The sequence below is a fragment of the Diceros bicornis genome, chromosome 12 (assembly GCF_020826845.1).
Source record: "Diceros bicornis minor isolate mBicDic1 chromosome 12, mDicBic1.mat.cur, whole genome shotgun sequence".
Lineage (NCBI taxonomy): Eukaryota > Metazoa > Chordata > Mammalia > Perissodactyla > Rhinocerotidae > Diceros > Diceros bicornis.
In genome coordinates, this window is record NC_080751.1 from 59,779,489 (window position 1) to 59,801,857 (window position 22,369).

Below are 22,369 nucleotides of genomic sequence, written 5' to 3' on the forward strand. Positions count from 1 at the left end.
TAATTAACAAGGCATTAGCAAGAGGTAGCCATGCAGGATCATATCTGAATCAATTTTAGTTAAGCATCCACTTATATGCAGGCAATGTGCTACATGGGTATGACATATATTGATACCCAGTCACAGTCCCAGATCTTCAGGTGTCATTATTTTGTTGGGTAGCAAACACAGATAAAAAACTAACCATGCTAGGAAGACATGATAAGTCTCTAAATTAGTGCTAATGGGAATAAGTGCTAGAGGATTTTGGCAGCTTGAGGGTCTTCTCAGAGCAATGGAGTTGAAGGCTTAATAGAAGAGATAGATTTGGGTAGGGCCTTGGTTAGAGGATGATTTTTATAGGCAGAAAAGAGATGGGAAGGACATTTATGATGATGATAGAGATGAGAGGTGGAGGGGTGCTACTATAGAGGCGAAAATATGTGCAAAGGAGCACATATTGCAGGATAAGGCAAATTAGACTAGTCCTACAAAAACACCTGAGAGAAGACATGACTAAGTTTGAAGTGGTAACACAGATCCAGAATATGTAAGATTTTGAGTACAAAGCCAAGAATTTTGTCGTTTCCTATTTTCTACTCAGCTAAAGACACAGTTTGAGGAGTTGATTTCCATTTTGGCTTTCAGATATGGATACAAATACACTATTGCTGGACTACCTATATTTAAATCAATGACTAGCGCAGAGAAATCCATGCATGCTAACTGGTTCATATACACTATGTATTTTCTGTTGTTGTTTAGAATTTATTGATCTCTCTCCACTTTCTATCTACTCTCTGATAGACAGAGAAGTCAATGTGACTATATTAGAATTGATCTTGTATTCAAAAAGCTGACCTCGAGCCAATACTAATGGATTGGGGATATAGAACCAAGGCTGGACATGAGTGCCTGTCAGTCTGGCATTGGGAATGACATCGTTCCGAGTGATGAAGTTCAGGACAAGAGAAGGCTGCAATCTTGTAGTCAATCTGCTCAGTTAATCCATGTGGCACTTAGAGCCTATGAAGTCAATAAGCGTGGGTGAGTGATTCTGCCTTGCTTCTCTCTTTCTCAGAGTTGGAACTATCTTAATTAATAACATGAAATAGCAAAGCAAAACCTTCCAATGCCATTCTTTCCAGTGGAAGATTATGTCAAACATGCTACCTCACTGTGCTTAGAAGTTGTAGGGCCAGAATAGCATACCATGAGATAGATATTGCCATTGAAGAAATTCTCACAAGGCAACAGCCCAAGAGAAAAATGAGGGGGTAGGGGAATGGGGAATAAAGCATACATCACAAAATAGAAACCCTGAATGGAATGTAAACATACTAAAAGCTGCTTAACATCATTAATAATTGGGGAAATGCCAATTAAATTACATTGAATTACTGTTTCACAGCCACAGAATGAATAAAAATTAAAGTCTGAGAATTCCAAGTGTTGACAAGGTTTTGAAGTGATGAGAACGATCATATCCTGCTGGAAGGGGCGTAAATTAGTACAACTGTTTTGAAAGGCAGTGTGTCATTAACAAACACAATTAAGATGGGTGAATCCTATGACCCATACATCTGATTCCTGGATATATACCCAAGAGAAAGGAGTACATGTGTATCAGGAAATATGTATGAAAAAGTTTGTACATTGCAGTATTTTCTGAAGAGCAAAGTACTAGAAGCAGTTGAAAATTGTCCATTAGCAATTAAATAGATAAATATTAGTATATTCATATACCACAATGAATACTATAGAGCAGTGAAACTGAATGGGCTTCAGCTATATGACTCAAAATAGATAAATCTCAAAAATACAATGTCTATTGAAAAAGTAAGTCCTAAAGGAATTTAGACAATGTGTTTCCACTTAAATAAACATATAATAAACAAAAACCAAACAATAATCTTGTTTTTGGGTATATTAACATGTGAAGAAACTATTTTTAAAAAGCAATGGAATGATTAATACAAAATTCAGAGTAGTGGGAGAAAGAGAGAGAGATGCGGTCAGGGAGTGACATACTTGGAATATCTTAGGTACTGCTAATGTTCCATGTCTAAAGTTGGGTGGTAGGTACATGGTGTTCTTTTTCATATTAAAATGTGAATGCAATTTCTCTCTCTCTTTCTTTCTCTTTTCTCTACACATACATACAAGTATATGTATATGCATATACATATATGCATATATACAAATACATATACATATACTTATTTTTTAATGTAAGATGTACAGATCTGACTCACTTATGACGGGGTTACGTGTGGATACACCTATTGTAAGTTGAAAATATCATAGGTCAAAAATGTGTTTAACACACCCTGTCTTATTTGACATAGTTTTAGTTGGTGCAATTGATCACCTCATCTTTCTTGAAGCACTTCACTAGGCACCTGGGACACCTCTCAGGAATCATCCTAATTTTCCAGTCTATATTTTCAGCCTCATTGGCTGATTCATCTTCAGTTTGCAACTTCTTAATTGGAACGCCCCAGGTTTCGTCCTGTAATCTTTTCTCTTTCTGCACTTCCTTCAGACTATGTCCCAACCAGTCTCATTGTTTTAAATAACCATCTACGTTCTGAAGGCTCTTAAAATTTTCTTTCCGCCCTAGATCTTTCAGAAACTGCAGACTTATAATCACGTACCTGCTCAGTGTATCCACTTAGATGTTTATAGGCGTCTCAAACACAACATTTCCATAACAAACTTTTCAATTCCATGCCCACCCCCAGTGCACTCCTCCATGGTCTCCATCTGAACAGATGCCGTGGTTCACTCAACTGTTAAGCCAAAAACTTTAGAACTCGCCCTGATTCCTTTTTCTCAGTCTCCCAGCATTCAATCCATCCTGTTAGTCTTAATTTTAAAGTCTATCCCCAAACTGATCACTTTTCACTATATCCATAGATACCACCATGGTTCAAGTTTCTACAATCTCTTATCTAGACTATTGCAATAGTATCTTATCTTGTTTCCTTACTTCCATGCTTTCCTTCTTCAGTCTATTTTTGACAGCTAGAATGAACCCTCTGAAAGACAAATCAAACAATATCAGCCTTCTACGTAAAAGCTTCCTAAGACTTCCTGTCATATTTTGATTCAAATTCAAGGTCCTTAACATTAACCCAACTCCCTATCTTTGGGCCTCTGGCTAACTCTTCAGCCTCATCAATCATTCTCTCTACCTCACTCACTCTGCTCTAGATTTCCTGGCTTTTTTCTCTTCCTCCACTGGAGCAAATAGAATCCTATATAGGACATTTGCACTTGCTAATCTTTCTGCCTTTAGTAATCTTCCCCCAGATATTTCCAAGGCAATCTTCCTCTCTTGGGTCTGGTTTCTTCCTAAATGTTATACTCGCTTTCCTTGATCACCTTATGTAACAGAACACCTCTAAAACTCTCTCTCCTCCCATTAGGCTGCAATTTTCTTCAAAATTTACCATTTCTTTACATAATACTAAATGCCTTTTTTGTTTGTTTCTTATTGTCTGTCTCCTTCTGGAATAAAAACTTCATGGAAGCAAAGACTATTTTTCTTCATTGCTACCTGTCCAATACCCAGAATGGTACTTACTATATCATAGGCACTCAGTAAATATTTATTGAATGAATGAATTTATGGATGAAGTGAGTACCTAGTTTAAAATTTGGTTCTCAACTTTTAATATTTTTATCCTCTCAGCTGTTCTCAAAGGAGGCTCATCAGCTACTCATAATCTCAAAGTTAATTTACGATATTTTTGATAAATATTAGTGAACAGCTCTCTGGATAAACACTTCTAAAAAATTAACATTTAAGTGCTATTTTCCATTGTTGAAATCATATTTGTTTTCTCTTTTGTTTGACTCTTTAAGTGCCTTGTATTCTTCAAGGTAAACTAAGTTAATGATTAAGATTTGACCAGTACAGACTGGTTTCTTATGCATCATTTGTCACACGATTGGTTATGCAGCCCTGTCTCATGGTCACTATGAAAGTGTGATATACACAGTAATATGCAGGGTAGGCTTGGGCTCCAACATGCCCCCTATGACCCAAGATTACACATCATGCCAATCTTTTGGACCCAAATTATTTTTATGACTGATGATTTGATAGAGGCTAGATTTAAACTATTTTTTCAACTAGTGTTTTGATAATTTCCTTTAAAATGAATTAAAATCTTCTCAAAGTTATGGCAGGTCATCCCATTACTGACTTTTCCAGGGTCTTTGGTCTCTTACAGAGATAAACTCAAAGATTCAACAAAGTTAAAGTGTCACAAGGTAAAGCTGGTTTTCAACAAGATTACTTGATAAGAACTATGAAACACTGAATATTATAATAAATTTAAATCATGTAAAATCACATTTAATTGACAGGTAGCCTCTGGAAGAAATCAACATTTCTGATACCCCCTGCGACTAATCTTCCTTTCATTCAGTTACTGCGGGCAGTGTTGGAACTGCTTGATGCTGTGTATGAGGACTGAATCTCTCCTCCTTAATCCTGATGATCCTTCCTTTCGTTCTGGTAATGAAGGACCTCCACAATCTCACTAAATGACTCTTTGTAAGATTTATCTGCCCTTCTCTCTTCTGCAGATCTTTGGCTCCCACTTAAGTGATCTCACTCTCTTCTTCAAAAGAACTGCTCAGTTTCACTTTGAAGCCTTCACTAATGATATCCCCAACTGATCTGTCTATATCTCACTTCCCTTTTTCATATATATATTAACCTGTATTTCAAGGTTTACATAATTGAGGCCTCCGTTATGGAGCCTTGCCTGTTCACGAGCAGGAAGGAATTTCTTCATTCTCTGAAATCTTGGAGCATGTTTATATGTGAGCACCATATATTTGAGAGCTGATCAAACACATTATTACTTTGTAATGTTAATTCTCTCCACACACACAAATGTGTACATGTCCTTGTGTGTATAAACCCCTAGAAGATATTTGACGTTCCTTGTTAGTAGGGGCTATCTTTTAATTCCACAAAGTACTCATACAATTCATCTTTTGAATATTTTTCAGCTTTGCAACGTGCCTTTGCAACTTAAGTGGCAGTTGTCTGCGTGTAACTTCTAAGGTGAGATATTCCCAGCGCATTGCTCCTCTTTACTTCTGTGGTCTTCTGGGAGCTGAGAAAGAGGCCCTGTTCCATGCCACATCTGGTTCTTTCTGACTTTGATCCATTCAGGGTGGGGCCCCATTAATTCAGGAAGCTTTCTGTGGCCTTTGTGGCAATAGAAGACAATTGACACTACTCTTGTCATTCCCTGCATGTCTGCCAAAATATTAAAGGGGATGAAAGCAGGAAGCAGAGGGTTGGTTAGCTATCTAGAGGTGTTAAAAGATAAAAAAAGAAAAATAAAAAAACCAAAGACAAGTGACAGCAATGCCCACAAGGGATTGCTACAGGAAGAATGGAGTCAGTGGATTATCCAAGAAGCTGGAGAATCTACTAACCTTCCAGCCCTGATGAATTGAATGACATAGTCTCCAGTATATGACTGCTTCCCTCACATCTGTCAACACTCTGGATTTACAAAGCATTTTTCCATGATCTCAAATTCCCTCAAAGAAGCCTTATGAGTAAGAAAAAAAGCAGAAATTGTACCAATTTTTATGTTATCTTTATCAAACAATGTTTTCTGTTTCAAAAATCTCTTTTTCCATCAGAAATTGGGCTTTCTTCCCCTTTGAAACCTTCCCTTGTGAAGTGCTGCAAGCTAGGAGTATGCCCATTGTGGCTTATGAAAGCTTTCAACTGATTGGCTTCGCTCTCAGACCCTCTCCTGCTGTGTGCTTCTTTTCAGCGCCAAATAAGTGTCAGACAATTAGAGATGGGACTGGAGATGTGTAAATTGTACTGTCGCCTCAACAAATTAGTAATTTCGTGATAATACACTGTCCTTGTAACATGGTTAGAGTGACCACAGTTACCTGCCTCTATTTGTGCTAAAAGGCCATGGGTAAGATTAATGAAGATCTTGTGTGGTGATTTATTTTCCTTCTTGACACTCTCCCCTCACCCCCACTTCTCCCAAGAAATGAGACATTAAGCAGCCTCTGGGACTTGAACAAAGCCTCCACCTGGCCTCCCCATGTTCACAGGGTGCCTTCCTTGTAGTCATTGCTTGGAAGATATTGCACCACCTGTGTGGAATGGGTGCAGGGAAGAAAGGTGTGATGTAGGGAAGGGAATAAACTTCCCACACCTCTTGATCCATCATTCCTTTATTCAAGGATCATGTCATTAAATGGAGTTGATATTGGATTCAAAAATCTCCGAGTTACTGCTGTTACTCGAAAGCTAGTAAATATTAATGGAAGGTAGCTTGGCCTTGGTCCTTCCTTAGTAAGTAGATATGGGAATAATTCCTCGACAGAGTTGCCGCTTCCAGGCCTTGATGTTTCCCAGTCTGGACCTTTCCACAGGAGGAATTTGTGCATTTCTGAAAGGACCTCCCTTTGATGGATGGCTGCCCGCTTGCTGGCTTCATTGCCACTCTGGCTGCTTTCCTAAGGAGCAAGAGAACAGAAGTGGAACCATTTGCTGTAGAAAGTCCCGGTTAAACTGTGCATGTTGGTCTGTTACAATTTAGTAATGAGGCAGTCTTACAAGTGGGATTGGTCATAGTGCCATCGACACACTATTTGTTACCAGGGTAGGATTTTCTGTATACAGTCATGGTAAATCTACCACAAACTGAACTCACCACAATTTCTACAGAAAAGTGAAGCTTCAAGAGTAGCCAAGGGAATTTTAAACAGGAAGGGAGAGCAAATCTTGCCTTTTTAAATATTAATATTAAATATTAAGATATTATGTAATTGTGGTAATAAAAGCAGTGTGGTAATGATGTAGGGGTAACAAACACATAAGCAGAGGGAAAAGTGAGTCAAGAGACTGATCCAGGCATCTATGGGAAAATGGAATATGATTGATGTGGTTATAAATTGGTGGGGAAGTGAACTTCTGATCTAAGAACTGACTAAGTAGATCTGAGAAGGAAGCCCCAATCCCACATGCTCAATTTAAAACTCATCCAAAACAATAATGAGAACTTTCTAGGTGTCATAAATTAAGAAGGAACTCAAATCTGAGAAGATTAGACACTTGCGCCACTGAGGCCAATGGATGCACACGTAAGGATGTATACCTAACCTGGGGTGGGTGTCTGGGCTGCAGGCTCCATATGAGGGGAGAAGCTGGAGCTAGGCTCACCGCGTAAATTTAACAGTGACCATTGACCGTTGAACGCTCCCTTTCTCTCCCTCTCCCTCTCTCTTTCTCTCCACCATTCTCTCTCTCTGTATCATCTATGTATGTATGTACATATGTATGTATGTATATATGAATGTATCTATCTATCCATGTGGAGAAATTCAGAAAGCATAACGTCGATGAAAGCAAGTTATACAAGAATATTTAAAATATGTAATGGATGGACATTGAGGGTATTATGCAAAGTGAAATAAGTCAGAGGGAGAAGGTCAAATACCGTATGATTTCCTTCATTAAGTAGTAGATAACAACAACAATAAACAAACACATAGAGACAGAGATTGGATTGGTGGTTACCAGAGGGGAAGGGGGTAGGGAGGAGGGCGAAAGGGATAATTCAGCACATGTGTGTGGTGATGGGTTGTAATTAGTATTTGGGTGGTGAACATGATGTAATCTATGCAGAAATAGACGTATAATGATGTACACCTGAAATTTATACAATGTTATAAACCAATGTTACTGCAATAAACAAAAAATTTAAATAAATAAAATATGTACTAGTTATGTATAAAACACATTTCAAGAGCCCTTGATATGTAATTAATAGTGTATGTGTGTGTTTAGGTGTGTAAAGGTAAAATGAACAAAGAAAAAATCAAGCAAAACAAGCAAAATACTAACAGGAAAGATACACATACAATTCATAATAGTGTGCACCTCTAGGGAGTAAGGGCAAAGAACGGGGCAGCAGATGTGGGACAAAAGACAAACTTGTTCCTCAGAAATGTTGATAGTCAATGTGACAAACGTTAACCGTCTCTCTTCTGAATACTCGATATATGACATATATAATATGAATTTTTGTCTATTTCAATGAAGAGAGAAAAAACATCTTTGCTGACCTATCTGCCTCTATTCTGTGTTGTCCTCCCATTGGCACGGCTTTTTCATTTAACCATCCGCCATAGAGAAACATGCGTGTGCACACACACACACACGCCAGCCAGCCAGATTTAGGAGTGTGTTCAGAGTCCACAGAATTCAGAGAAAATGCTGCTTTCACTCTCACTTCCCTGGTCACTCCCTCCGCAGAGAGAATGAAGACGGAACTTGCTGAGAGGAAAGTAAAGCGGCGGTCATCTACACATCCTCTCTACTTTTGTTAAATTGCTGTTTTATAAACCTTTGATAAATTCTACCCCATCTCAGCTATGCTGATAAGAATAAGAAAAAACGATTTGGATTTGTTTCCCACTGAAGAGAACAGGAAAGGCTTTACGTCATGACTGATGAAAGTAGCGGACCTGGGTGTGGTTGTTAGTGTGTACGTGTGGTTGTGAGTGTGAGTGTGGCAGTGGGGATGGTGATGCTGGTGGATTGATAAGTAAATGATAGTGCTTAGGGAAGAGAGGTGCAAAGACTTGGTGGGAAAGCAGCAAGCATCCTGTGGATTTTTCCTCCAGCTTCTTCATCTGTTGGAGATATAAACCTTTTCCTAGCATTAAGCAAAGCCAGGAACCATTAGCCCAATAGCTCTCAAGTGTTCACTGGCGCTTGCATTGTTCATTGAAGGGGTACAGCAGAGGGAAGTTTGCTGAAAGAATAGTTACCAGAAGTCTTGCTAAATGGACGGCAACATAGCAGAGGAAAGGAAGGTCTTTGTGCTGGGGTGTCTGGGAGAGGGGTGGGGGGCGGCGAATGCATTCTCCTGGGTATCTGTGAGGCAAAACGCCCAGGCTTCTAGAGACCAATTTCACTGACTTTCTCAACCTTATCAAAACCATTCATTTTCCTCTTAAATAAGAACCATTGTCATTTTCTGTGTTGCAGGATAATTAACTAACAGGGATAAAGAGCTGTTGAAATGTTGAGTGTCATTACCCCGGTGACTCATTTTTTAGAGTAGCTTTGGAACACGATTGGCAAAGTTTATGAGTCATGGTGGGGAATGTTTCCAGAGTAGTAAAGCACTAGATTCCAAGCATGCCGTACTCAGAGGACAGGACACATATAAAACGTAGGGATGACAAGCTTGAGGCTTCTGTCACCTTCTCTGAAGACATTAACCTGCCTGTGGAGGAGTGCTGAGTCCACAAGGTGCTTCCTCAAATCTCTGCCACCAAAATTAATGAAATAGCTTCCCATCTAACCATTTAGTAAGTGACCTCTATCCTTGATGCTGTTTTTCATTAGGCGTGATGTGACTTGTGTGGCCATAAGAAAGGAAATTTAGGTATTGATACTCTACTATTAAGTATTAACTATGGAAGTTAGCACTTATCTATTTAGTGTTATTTAGTGTTAGCTGTGGAAGATGAAAATCAGTGGTTTCAACCTTCAAAAATTAATTTTACTTGTACAGAACAAACTATTTGACCTAAAACCAAAAAGGAAAATAGAGGCAGAGTTTAATCAACTGTTTGCTTTTGATTAAAAACAAATTGATGCCTGAGTTTTGATACAGACTCAAGATATCAGAGAAGGTTTGGTAGAGAGTGGAATATGCCTAAGATATAGGTAAGTAGATAAAAAGGGATAGAGCATTTCAAAAGGAGAAGCCCGTGAAATCACATAAACAGTGAAAACTTCCTTTCTCTTCCTTTTCTTTATTTCCTCCATTCATGCTATTTTAGACACTGCAGGGAATATGTAGTTGGATCATAAATGCTGTTCGAAGATCATATGGTTAATGTTGCAATTTTTTAAATGTAGAAATGGCTTCAGGCTGGCTCTAACTGAGCAGTCGCTGTACAACATACTAAACCACAGAGAACTTATACAGAGAAGGATTTTTTAATTTATTTGTGTGATCTCTTTGGAGTGGAGGCAAAGGCATTAACAACTTAGAATGGCATTTTTTTTTTTGTAAAATCAACATAAATATGGGAAGTCGGATTAGAGGATTAATGGAGCCCTCATTGCCTGATCTTTTTTTCTTTTTAATACTCTTTTTAGACAGCATATTGTCCATAAGGATTTCTGATTATCTTCCCCGTTATGCTTAGCGAGAACTTTGAAGAACTATGAAATTGGACTCAGTAGGTGTTAAAAAAGTTTATTAAATGCTGATGGGAATCTGTCTAATTCTGGAGATTTCCAGTTCTAAGGAAATTGCCTCATTTGCAGCATTTCCATTCCATTGTTAACCAATTGTGTTTGTATCTTTTAAGTATATGTCACTTGATAGAAAAAATAAATCAGAAAAGACAAGTTATGACAAAGAATTGTCACTGCCTTTCTCTTTGCTATCTTCTTCCTTTGTTTGTGCATGTGCTATTTACCAGAGGACTGGACGCCTTTATAGGTTTCTGGATTAGTCATTAACACCTTGATGTGGGGGCCAGATACATGGGCATCCTGTGGGGAGGATAACGAGTTTGGGATTTTATTGCAGGAATTGCCTTCCAGTTTCCAATTTTTTCTATAGGTCACTCATATTGCAAGTAATTCTTGAGCAAACCATTCCCCATCTGTTCAGATCTTGTTATAACAAAATCAGCCATGACAGATTATGGCACATGAAACAGAATAAACTTTGCCCAGCTGGATGTACAAAGTAAGGAGAGGAAGGGTATATAGGGCCCTCTGGCTACAGAAAACTGCAATCAGAACATTCTCCATCAGAACAAGTGAAAGGTGTGAAAAGGTTATGGAGAGAGAAAATAGGACTGCCTATTTGGAAAACCGCTTCTTGCTGCTGATTAGTGTAAATGGGCAAATTAGAGCTTTTTCTTCTTTTAAATTTGATTTTATTGTGGTAAGAACACTTAACATAAGATCTACCCTCTTAACAAATTTTTAAGTGTAAAATATGTTATTGTTGACTATAGGTACAATGTTAGGTGGTAGATCTCTAGGTCCTATTCATCTTGCTTAAATGAAACTTTATGCCCGTTGATTAGGAACTCCCCATTTCCCCTTCCCCCCATCCCCTGGCAACCACCATTCCACTCTTGGATTCTATGATTTTTAACTATTTCAGATACCTCAAATAAGTGGGATCATGCAGTTTTGTCTTTCTATGACTGGCTTATTTCACTTATCATAATATCTTCAAGGTTTATCCATATTGTCACATAAGACAGGATTTCCTTCTTTTTAAGGGCTGAATATTATAACATTGTATATATATACCACATTGTCTTTATCATTTCATCTGTTGTTGGACATTTAGGTTATTTCCATAGTTATTTCCATATCTTGGCTAATATGAAGAATGCTGCAATGAACATAGGAATGTTAATATCTCTTTGAGATCCTGATTTCAATTCTTTTCTATAAATACCCAGAAGTGGGATTGTTGGGTCATATGATAGGTCTTCTTTTAATTTTTTAAGGAATCTTCATGCTGTTTTCCATAGTGGCTGCACCATTTTGCATTCCTACCAACAGTGTGCAAGGGTTCCAGTTTCTCCATGTCCTTGTCAAGACTTCTTGTCTTTTGTTTTGTGATAATAGCTTTGGCTTCATATGCAGGTCCTCAGGTACAGCCCTCTGCCATCTCACCTCAAAAATGTTTGTGTGGAGCCTGAGTTCCTCACTGGATAAGGCCCATTCCAGGGAACACACACTGGGCAATGTGGCTGCCATCACCAGGAGTAGCATGAGGAAAAGTCCCATCAGCATGAGTTGAATAATCTCCTGGAATCTTCCAATGGAATGGCTGTTTTGTTCATGATAGTTCTAAGAATCCCAGAGACTGCCTCTTTGATGGGCTACTTTCAACTTTAAGGTAACAAAGGGTTCATTTTTGCAGGGACACTTCTGGAGAACAGGGCTTGTTTATAATACTTTGCTCTGAATTGTTTGTCCTTTCAGTGAAAGGAACAGCATGAGTTGTGGAAGTCAAATTAAAGGTGGCCTTTCTAATGCCCATGTTATTGAAGAAGTGCAGGCCAGCCACAGGCCTCTCAGGTCCCCTGAGTGCCCTTTTCCAGAGAGAAGCTGTAGCGTCTGGTTAGAGGTGGTGTGATAGACACACTGCCCCCTCCCTTCTTGAAGTAGTGGGGCTGTTGGCCTTCTTTGCATTGCTTTGGCAAGAAAAGCTGTAGGTTCATTTTTCTTCCCTAACTCTGGCAGACTGCTGCTTATACATAGACCCTCTTTGGGGAAATCCACTGACCAACTCTCCCAAACTTTCCTATACCAGACAACGAGTTCACTCTTTAGCATTTTGCAGGACCAGTCAAATCAGCAGCTAGTTAATTCAGAAAACAAAAGAGCTACAACAGCCAATGGCGTGCTGTAGCCTCCCCTCTTCTGCTTAGCTTTCTTCAACTTACTGTCACCTTCAAAGAGGGGGAAAAGCCCATTATTTGTTGTGTGTTTTCACAGCTATTGGGGTTAGTGCTATGTGGTTATTATGGAATATTTTGAAATGATCTAGAACATTTCTTTTGAGACATGCATTATGCCTGGGCAATAAGACTGGCCTTCAGGATTCCAGCCTAAAGAAGGTGGGCTATATATCATGCTCTAATACATTTGATATGTACCTTATTTTTACAAAATAATATGCATATACATCACACGAACAGAAATGTGCTTGTGATGTACATATTTGAATTTATACTTATTTATTTATTTGAATTTTTCTATTTACTTATTGCTTCTGATCTTAGAACATTTATCTAATGGGATTATAAAGTTTTAAAATATCAATATTTATGCATTTCTTATGAATAATTATTACTTTTAATATTTGATTTACTTTTCTCTGTTTTGCTTATAATTTTTCAGAAAAAATGTTTTAATATTTATGATATCAAATATGATTCTTTACTATGCAAATTTCTTTATTACTTTTAAACCTAGATTGTCCTGCCCTATCCAAAGATATTTTTTGACTTTTGCTTATATTTTCTTATGATTTTTATAGTTAAAAACCTAGTCTGAATATCAATGTGGAATTTTTTGTTGATACATTATATGAGATTTTATATAAGGTTTGATGGTTTACCCAAATAACGAAACAATTTTCTAACATCACTTAATAAATTATCTTTCTCTTGTCCAACGGTCTGTGCTTTCTCCTTTGTGGATACGAGTTCTTAGATAAACTAGATATACACAGAAATGCACTATTTTAGCACAATAACTCTTCAGCAAACATTTATTAATGTATCCATTAATGTTCATGCATGGGAATTTCTGGACTATTCGCTGCCATTTATTGATATATATTTCCTTGTACTTCCAAAACAATCTTTTCGTTATTACCAATGTGTACTATGTTTTAATATATGAAAGGAGAAGTTGATCATGATAATACCTTTGTCAAGTAGTTTACAACAGTGACCATTGGCTATTCGTTCAGGAGAGCATTAGAATCACTTTAAGATTAACAAGAAATTGCTACTGAGATTTTGACTTAAATTAGGTTAAAGCTATTAATTAGTGCTTTTTCAAAATGTTATTCTGCACCACACTGTGCCATAGGTTAATAAGGTGCTACCAAAGACGAGTATTCAAATAAGTCTTAGTTAAACAAAACTGTATTTACTGTAGATTGACATATGGCAGAATAGCTGAGAACTACCAACAGTTGACTTTCTATATGATTGTCCAATAAAGAAAAGAGTAGCATTTCCCAGACTCCTTTGTCATGAGAGGCATGCCTCTGTGTGTCTATTTGTGTGCTATATTGACACGCTCTACATCAGCGTCCTGAGCATTAGCATTTGGAAACATTGCAATAAATAAATTTGAAAACAAATGTCATCTTTATGAAATCTAGCCTCCTTAACTAGGGATGTAATAGTTCTCCATTTGCTTCCTTTTATTTATTTAATGTCTCAGTAAAGTTTTCTTTAATTTTATGCATAGTTCCCACAAGTTTTCGTAAATTATTCCAATACACTATTTGAATTTGTTGTTATGCATAATTTTTCCAATGTATTTTCCAAATAAACATTGCTAGTATATAGAAAATATTTACAATTTTGTATTCAGCCACATTATTTAACTCTATTATTAATTTTAATGGATTTTCGGCTGATGGTCCAAAGTTTTTTCAGTACAAAACTATAATATGTACAAATAATTGTGATTTAATTAATTCCTTTTATTTTATATTTTTACTTTAAATAGAAGTTCCAAGATTATGTTAAGTAATAATACAGCAGTGTAGAGTAGTGAGTATAGAGTACTATATTGAGAGGTGGAGTAGAAGTGCAAAGTAAGCATTTAATAAGTATTAACTAATATTTTATTTATTCCTAGTTTAATAAACACATTTCTAGTCTTTCACTATTATTGTATGATGGATTTTCTTTCTTAATTTGATGTATATAACTGAATTTTTTGTATAATCATTCAGAATTTTGTTTTTTGTTTTCTTTTTTACTTTTTTGTAAGGAAAATCAGCCCGGAGCTAACATCCATGCCAATCTTCCTCTTTTCTTTTTTTTTTTTTTTTCCTGAGGAAGACTGGCCCTGGGCTAACATCTGTGCCCATCTTCCTCCACTTTATATGGGATGCTGCCACAGCATGGCCTGACAAGTGGTGCATTGGTGCGCACCCAGGATCTGAACCCAGGCTGCCAGCAACGGAGCATGTGCGCTTAACCGCTACGCCACAGGGCCGGCTCCACATTCAGAATTTTGTACAGATTTTTTTTAATTTTTTTGTGAGGAAGACCAGCCCTGAGCTAACATCTGATGCCAATTCTCCTCTTTTTTGCTGAGGAAGACTGGCCCTGGGCTAACATCCATGCCTATCTCCCCCTACTTTATATGGGACATCGCCACAGCATGGCCTGACAAGCAATGCATTGGTGCACACCTGGGATCCGAACCTGTGAACCCTGGACCACAAAAGTAGAGCACACGCACTTAACTGCTGTGCCACTGGGCCGGCCCCTGTGCAGATATTTTATCCTTATATTTTCTAGAGACATTATTTTTCCTCAATCAGAATATTGTGTAGAATTTATTAGATTAGATAACTTTTTAGTGGCCTAGAGATACAGCAATCAACAAAAAGTTCAAAATCCATGCCCTAAAGAAGCATATATTCTAATAGATGATAAACAGATAAAAATAGAATAAAAAAGTAAAATTCAAAGTATGCTATGTAGATTGGACAGAATAATAATATCCATGATGTATCTAATCAGACTTCCAGAGGTGACAGTGGGGAAGAGGTACTGTTTGAAATGATAATAATTGAGAAAAATTCCAGAAATATTGAGAGATACCAAAGAGGCTCAATAAACTCTAAAAAGATAAATATGTTTAAAATAGTCATTTCAATGTCCTTGCCTGTTGAAACCAATATTTATATTTCTTGGAGTCTACTTCCATTATCTGTCTTTTGTTTTGATTTTCAAATACATTTTTCACCCTTTTCACGTTGCATAACTTTTTATAGTACAGAATTACAAAGACTCCAAATAATGGTACTTTCCCCCAGAGAATGTCCACCTTGCCCTATGTTAGGCAGAGAATCTGAGCGACTAGTCGTCACAGCCAGGGATTAGAAATTTCTGTGTTGGGCTTCAGTGTTAGTAAGACTCTGACCATCTTGGATGAATTTCTGTCTCTAGAATGTGTCATCCTTGGGGCTTTGATTTAGCTCTGGAAGATTGAGAGATTCATTTCTGCCCTCTAGAGTTTTAATCTTAGCTCTTTAATTTCCTGCCAAAAGTTTTCAAGAGACACTAGTCATAGTTTGAGTCCTTTTGGTTGGACTTTATTTTCAAAATACTATGAGACAACAAGAGATTTCTTGCTGCCTTTTAGAAATTTCTATGTCCCCAAACTCCTATGCTACCCAGAACACAGCAAATGCTCTGTGGGGAAGCCAGCTGTGTTTTGAGAGCCATGATTACATTCCAATCTCTTTCACCAACCTGTGTAAACATCAACAACTCCACTGCTTTCTCTTTCCTTCAGCAGAATCCCTCTGCTGAGGTCAAGTCTGATCACTGGCCAATGTCTATAATGGACAGATGTCTTCAGGAGAGAAAAATGGCCAGTGAATGTTAACTCAGCAAAATCTCACTCTTTCCTTCCTGGACATTAAATTTATCTAGTCCTCATTACTTTCACAGTTCTCTTATATCTTTTAAAATAGAATACTTGTAAGTGTCCTTTTTTAGGTGTTGCAAACAAACTTTATTGATCTGATGTGATCTAATGCGTTCTGCCCAATGAGAATAACTGAAAAGAAACCACACTTAGACATATCATACCTAAACAGAAGCAGACCAAGAATGCTAAATGAAAATAGAGATGGAAGAAGGTCTTGGGCCTACTGGCTTGCCCTGAAACCAAGTAGGGCACATCCAAATGATAAATGGATGGACACCCAACTTCCTGAAAAGCTATTGAAAGTCGACTAGCATAGAACAAGTCTAATGAGAGTTTATGGATGAATGTTTAAATAAAAAGAATAGTAGCCACAGAGTGATGAGGAGGTTTAGAAAACAATATACAGGAAAAAATCTCAATAAGTACTAGGCTCCATAAAATTGTCTGTGTTTTAGGCATTTTCATACCATGGAAGAACCCCAAATAAGAAAGCTGTGACCTCATGTTTGGAGAAGCTGAACGATTGGCAGATGATTGACAGGACCAGTTACTAGAACAGGTGTTAAGGTACAAACCATGATTCTAGTAGTGTTGTTTAGATCAGAGTGTAATCAGGATATAACTGACTTAATCTTAAATTTTCTGAGCCCCTTAGCTGAGACTCTGCAAAGTCAAATGCTCTTGTCCAAAGGTTCGATTATTCTCAGAGCCTGAGACAGACCTGAGAGGGAAAACATGGATCTGAGTCTCAGGCTTTGCTTTTCTCCTGAACTCTGCCTTGATGTGCTTTCCTGCAACTTACCCTTCATCAGTAGTCTTTCGACACTTATCTGTCACTTGTCTTATTACTTACTAGTGTTTTTTTAAAGTGCTGCAACTTAGAAAGAAGCCAACTCTGAATCGCATTTCCTTTGGTCAAAAAATTTTTGTGGAAAAGAAGAAAGACTGTAAAGATCAAAATAAATGGAAATCAATACAATGAAGACATTGAAATTCCAGCCCGTTTGCTTCTGTCACCTGCACAGGGCAGACAGCCTGGTAGCAAAGAGGAAGCAAGATATGTTGGAAATGGTAAAGTTTTCCAAGTCAGGGGTCCTGTTTGGAGTTGAACGGTCCCTGCCATGGCAGTTTGGCCCTTTCTCAATGCTGGGCATTACGTCACCTGTAGGGTGTCTCACCAGAACTTGGGTTCACTTAGAGGCCCCACTGCCCTCCCATGCCTCTGCAGAGATGGGGAAGGAGGGAAAAGCTCCTGAGTTCTCTCCTTGACGTAGACAAGTTAGAACTCTGAGAACCAACCAAAGAGAGACAGACAGAGCCCCAAGAAAATCACATGACAGTTTTTTAGAAAGTATGAATAGGACCAAATGACTGAAAACCAAGAATAACTGCACATACTTCCAGAGGTAAATGAGGGAGATAATTGATCTGCTGAGGAACCACTAGTACCCTAGGGGATGAGAGGGTGAAATAGGCAGAGTTCTTTGAAGACGAAGGTGCCCAGATGTTTCCCAGCCTACAGCTAGGAAACGTTTACTAGACTGAATATTTGAAGGCACAACTTAGTAGCCAGAGGTGCTAAGGTTTTTCCATTTCCAGCATCAGGATAGTTCCCAATGGCTGGGTATTTTTCTTGAGTAAAAAACCAAACCAGTTGGTTCAGATCCTCCAGGTAAACTGTCCCTGTGACCAGCAACCCTCCATTGGACTGAGAAGTACACTGACAGACTTAAGGAGCCTAATAATCAACAGATCAACCACACCATACCAACCACCATGAAAAGTATTGATTCTAGATTACAAGCTGGGTGTCCACCTGCCAAACGCTAGCAAAAATATTTTGTTTGTGATACACTTTGCTTTTACATTATTATAAATTAGTTACAATTATTTAAATACTAGAATATTTCACATTAAATCCAGAATTTCTACTTTTCAAAAAACTTAGAAATTCTGGAAATATTGGAAATATTAAGCTTACATTTTACATGACAACAGTTAGATAGAGGTTGCCCAATTTAGATGGAGCATGTGGTATATATTATTTGTTTTCTTCTTATATTCAGCATGTATCTATTCCATTCATTTATATTCCTGGCTGGGTCTAAGCAGAAATTGTTTACAAACAAGGCATACACTAATTTTTAAAGTTGAAATGTATCAGAAAGATTGTCTTGATAGTCTCATAAAATCTCTGGAGGTAAATAGAATTTCCATAGGATCAAGCATTGCCATCACTAATCAAGAAATTACTTTCTTTTCAGTCTGTGTTTTGTTTTGTTTTATTCTACTTTTTCTGTAGCTCAGTTTACTCAGCAGTCAAATGCAATGACTACAGATCAGTTTCCTCATTCATAAAATGAAGATGTAAATCATAACTCACATGATGTGATATAATTAAAGTAATGCACATAAAATTTTTGGAATAGGTACTATAATTTTATAAGTATTTAATAATATTTTTTGTTCTGTTAGCTTTGTTTCATAAAAAACTGCCTCAAAACTCAGTGGGTTAAAACAACCATTTATTTAACTCAAAATTATTGGGTCAGTTGCTTAGTTTTTCTGGTCTGGGATAAGTCAGTTAATCTTTCCTTGGCTTGCTCATGCTTCTTTAGTCAGCTGTCAGGTCATATCACGGCTTGGATGGTGGCTGGATGATCTAGGATGGCCTCACTCACATATGTGGCTATAACAGGCTGATAGCCAAGGCAATGCAATAACTGGGAAATATGTCTCTTATCCTTCAGAAGGCCAGTCCAGACTGCTTCACATGCAATTGGAGGTTTTCAAGAGCAGCAAGAGAGAACAAGGCTCTCTATGGGAGCCATTTCCAAGTCTCTGATGGCATATGCTTGCTCCTGTCCCATTGACCAAAGGATGTCACATACAAAGCAAAGACTCAATGATTAGAGAAACTCAGTCCACCTCTTGATGGGAGGAGCTGCAGAGTCACTTTGCAAAGGGATACACACACAGAGATGGAGAGAATCTGTGGCCATTTTGGCAATCTGTCATACTTTCTTTTTTAATTATTTGTATTATTATTTAAATAAAAATATCTGAACATGTAGCCATTTAACTTCCCTATTTCACACCCTCCATTGGCTCTCCATTACTATAGGAAAAAAGCCGTATAAACTCTTTATACTAACATTCAAGATCCTTTGAGATTTACTTTGTGTACCTATCCAGCCTCATCCCCTCTTCACCACATACTACATGGATTCCACTCATTCTGAACTACTTGCTATTCTCCAAGTATGCTATACTTTCAAGATTGTGTACCTTTTATGTATTACCTGCTACCCAATGACCACATCTGAAACTCCCATTCAGATCTCAAAATTCTGCTCACATTTTAATTCCTCCAGAAAACCTTCCCTGATCCCTCTTTCTCTCCCACAGAGTAAGTTTCTTCTTGTTAGTAATACGTCTATTACACTTTGTTGAAAATGCCTACATAGCTGCAAATCAATGTGCAGCTGTGGGCAGGGACCATATCTTCTCTACCTCTGAGACTGTATCACTTGGGAAAGTGTCTGGAATCTAGTAGGTTCGCAATAAATGCTTGGGGAGTGAAGGAACAAATAACAGAATGACATACCAATTACACGTCCTTGAAGGTTGAAGAAGCCGCCCTTATGCATCCATAGTATGTGAGAGAGTCCTAAATATGCAGGTCAGGTTTGTGTGGCCAGATTTCCTTGACCTTAGATAACCTGCTCTTTATTGTTCCGAATGTGTTACATCTCAGAGGAAATGCTCTCTCCTTTCTCAGTGAGAACAAATGCTTTGTCTAAGGTGGACCATTTCCTGCTATGAATTGATAGGACAGGGTCAAGCATTTTCCAGATCCTGAAACTAAGTTTTGTGCAAAAGTGCATAAATGCTGTTAGCAATGTGTCTGGAGAATAGGATGTAGGCAGTGTGTGCCAGGGGACAGACTGCTCTGTGAGAACGATTTATGATCTGTCAGGTGGGGACTTTTATGGTGCTGTGCTAAGAGACAAAGATGTTTTCGGAGCTGCTAAAAGCAACACAAAATATGCTTTCAAGCTTAATGAGGAGAGGCGATAAAATCGGCTTCACATATATGGCTGGCTCCATGTGTTAAAGAAAAGCTGAAATGTTCTTAGCGTTACATATTTTGATTTTGCTAAATTTGTTTTGGGCAGAATGGATATTTATGTCCCTGCACAACGAGCAGCAATTTCAATGTCTATCAATATAATAAGAGTTTTAGTTGAAAATTGTGCCCCACGAACAGTTTTGATGTTTGTCAAAATTTTTTCTCACAGAAAAGCATTTTTTTGTGAGAAATAAATCCATTCTTTATTGTCTTGGCTAAATAAAATAGCCATACACAGGCTAGATATCATTTTTCTTTAGCAGATTGGAAAATATTCCCACAGGAATGGGCTTAAATGAGGTAAAGTGTTCAGATTGGCAATATTTCTAAACTTTTTTTCTTTACAGTCTGTTGATCTAACCACTAACCAACAAAGAGTTTCTAGAATAGAATAAATGTGAGGATGGGCAGTAGTAACCATGAGACTCAAGTGGAGCATGGTCATAAAACTTAGAATAGAAGAGCATTGTTAGACCATCTTAATTTAAACCAGCCGTACTAAGGATTAGAAAAAGGAGGTCAAAGCAGTTCAAGTGGTAGTCCAGGCAGTCCAGTTGAGTCCATATAGCTCAACTATATGTCAAATATAAGGAATGAACTCTTTTCCACACTTTAGAACTGTCATTTGGTGTCTTAATTAAATGTTGATAAACTTGTATTTCTAGTTATTCTAATCAAGCTTCACAGAATACTCTCCACTTCACTGTAAACTAGTGGAAGAACTAACTAATTCAGTCAAATTCACTTCAATCTCATTGCAATGCTGAAGGCAGTCAAATGAACCACACCTCGTAATTGATACCGTAATACCATAGGTGTGCATAAGAATTTTTGTTGATCGGTTTAGGAAAAAATGAAAAGGCAAGTATTGATAACATACAAAAATTAAATTTCTTCTCTTTTTATGGACAAAAAGGAATAGACACGGTTAATGTTTTCCAGATCTTGATACCATATGTACATATATTCTTTTTTCAAATATAAATATGATGAGTTGCATCCATTTATTCATATATTCATTCAAAAAAGAGCATACCTGTGTGTTTCAATTGTCCTGCATTAATACATGTCGGTGCTTGAAAAGTGCTTAGAACATTTGGGGAATAGGGTCTGATGTTAAAAAGCTTACTAAATGAAATCTTAAACCAAGAATCTTGGTTATCCCTTGAGTTAAAAAGTCTTCAAGCCCAGACGGCTTTGCTCCACCTGCTGGTGACCATCCAAATGGCCCAGATGGAAATACAACCCCTTAGATTAATGGGTTGCAGCGATTTTGATTCAGTACATCTGTGGTGTTGGTGGGGGGAGTAAACACATTTGTAGTTTTCACATTATCACAGGTGAAACTGAAAGTTAATCTACAAGTACTTTGAGGATCATTGCTCTAGGCTTTAATTTTTTTTTTTTTTTTTTATTTTGTTGCTAACTTCAGAAGGCTTATTGCATCTTGGATCCGAGATTTTCCTGTGGTTTGATGAATTGTCATGTGTTTGGAACAAGTAGGGCAATAGCATCTGCACAGAGATAACTAGCTCAGAGATAGATAGATGGATAGACAGACAGATAAATCAAGGGCAGTCTTAGAAGTTAAACTGCTTGAGGTTGAATCCTAACTCTACCACAAACTAGCTCTGTGACTCTGGGCAAATTAATTAATCTCCCTGCATCTCAAGTTTCTTAGCACGATAGAGCTAATAATAGTACCTACCTTATAAGGTTGTTTTGCTGATTAAATGAATTGACAAAGAAAGACAGAGAGAAGAGTACTTAGAAGAGTGTCTGCCACATAGTAAATTCACAGTATATAATCTTAATGTAATGCCCTAATTAACTAAATTGAGGTACAAATGCAGGTAGAAGTACCAGAAGAAAACTTCTTTCTTTTAGGAGAGAATAAGTTTTCTCAAGAAGAAAGGGAGTAAGAAGGCTTCAGAAAACCTTTCCCATGACCCGAGAAGGAAACAGAGTGTGCAGGGGAGGGTCCTCCTACAAAG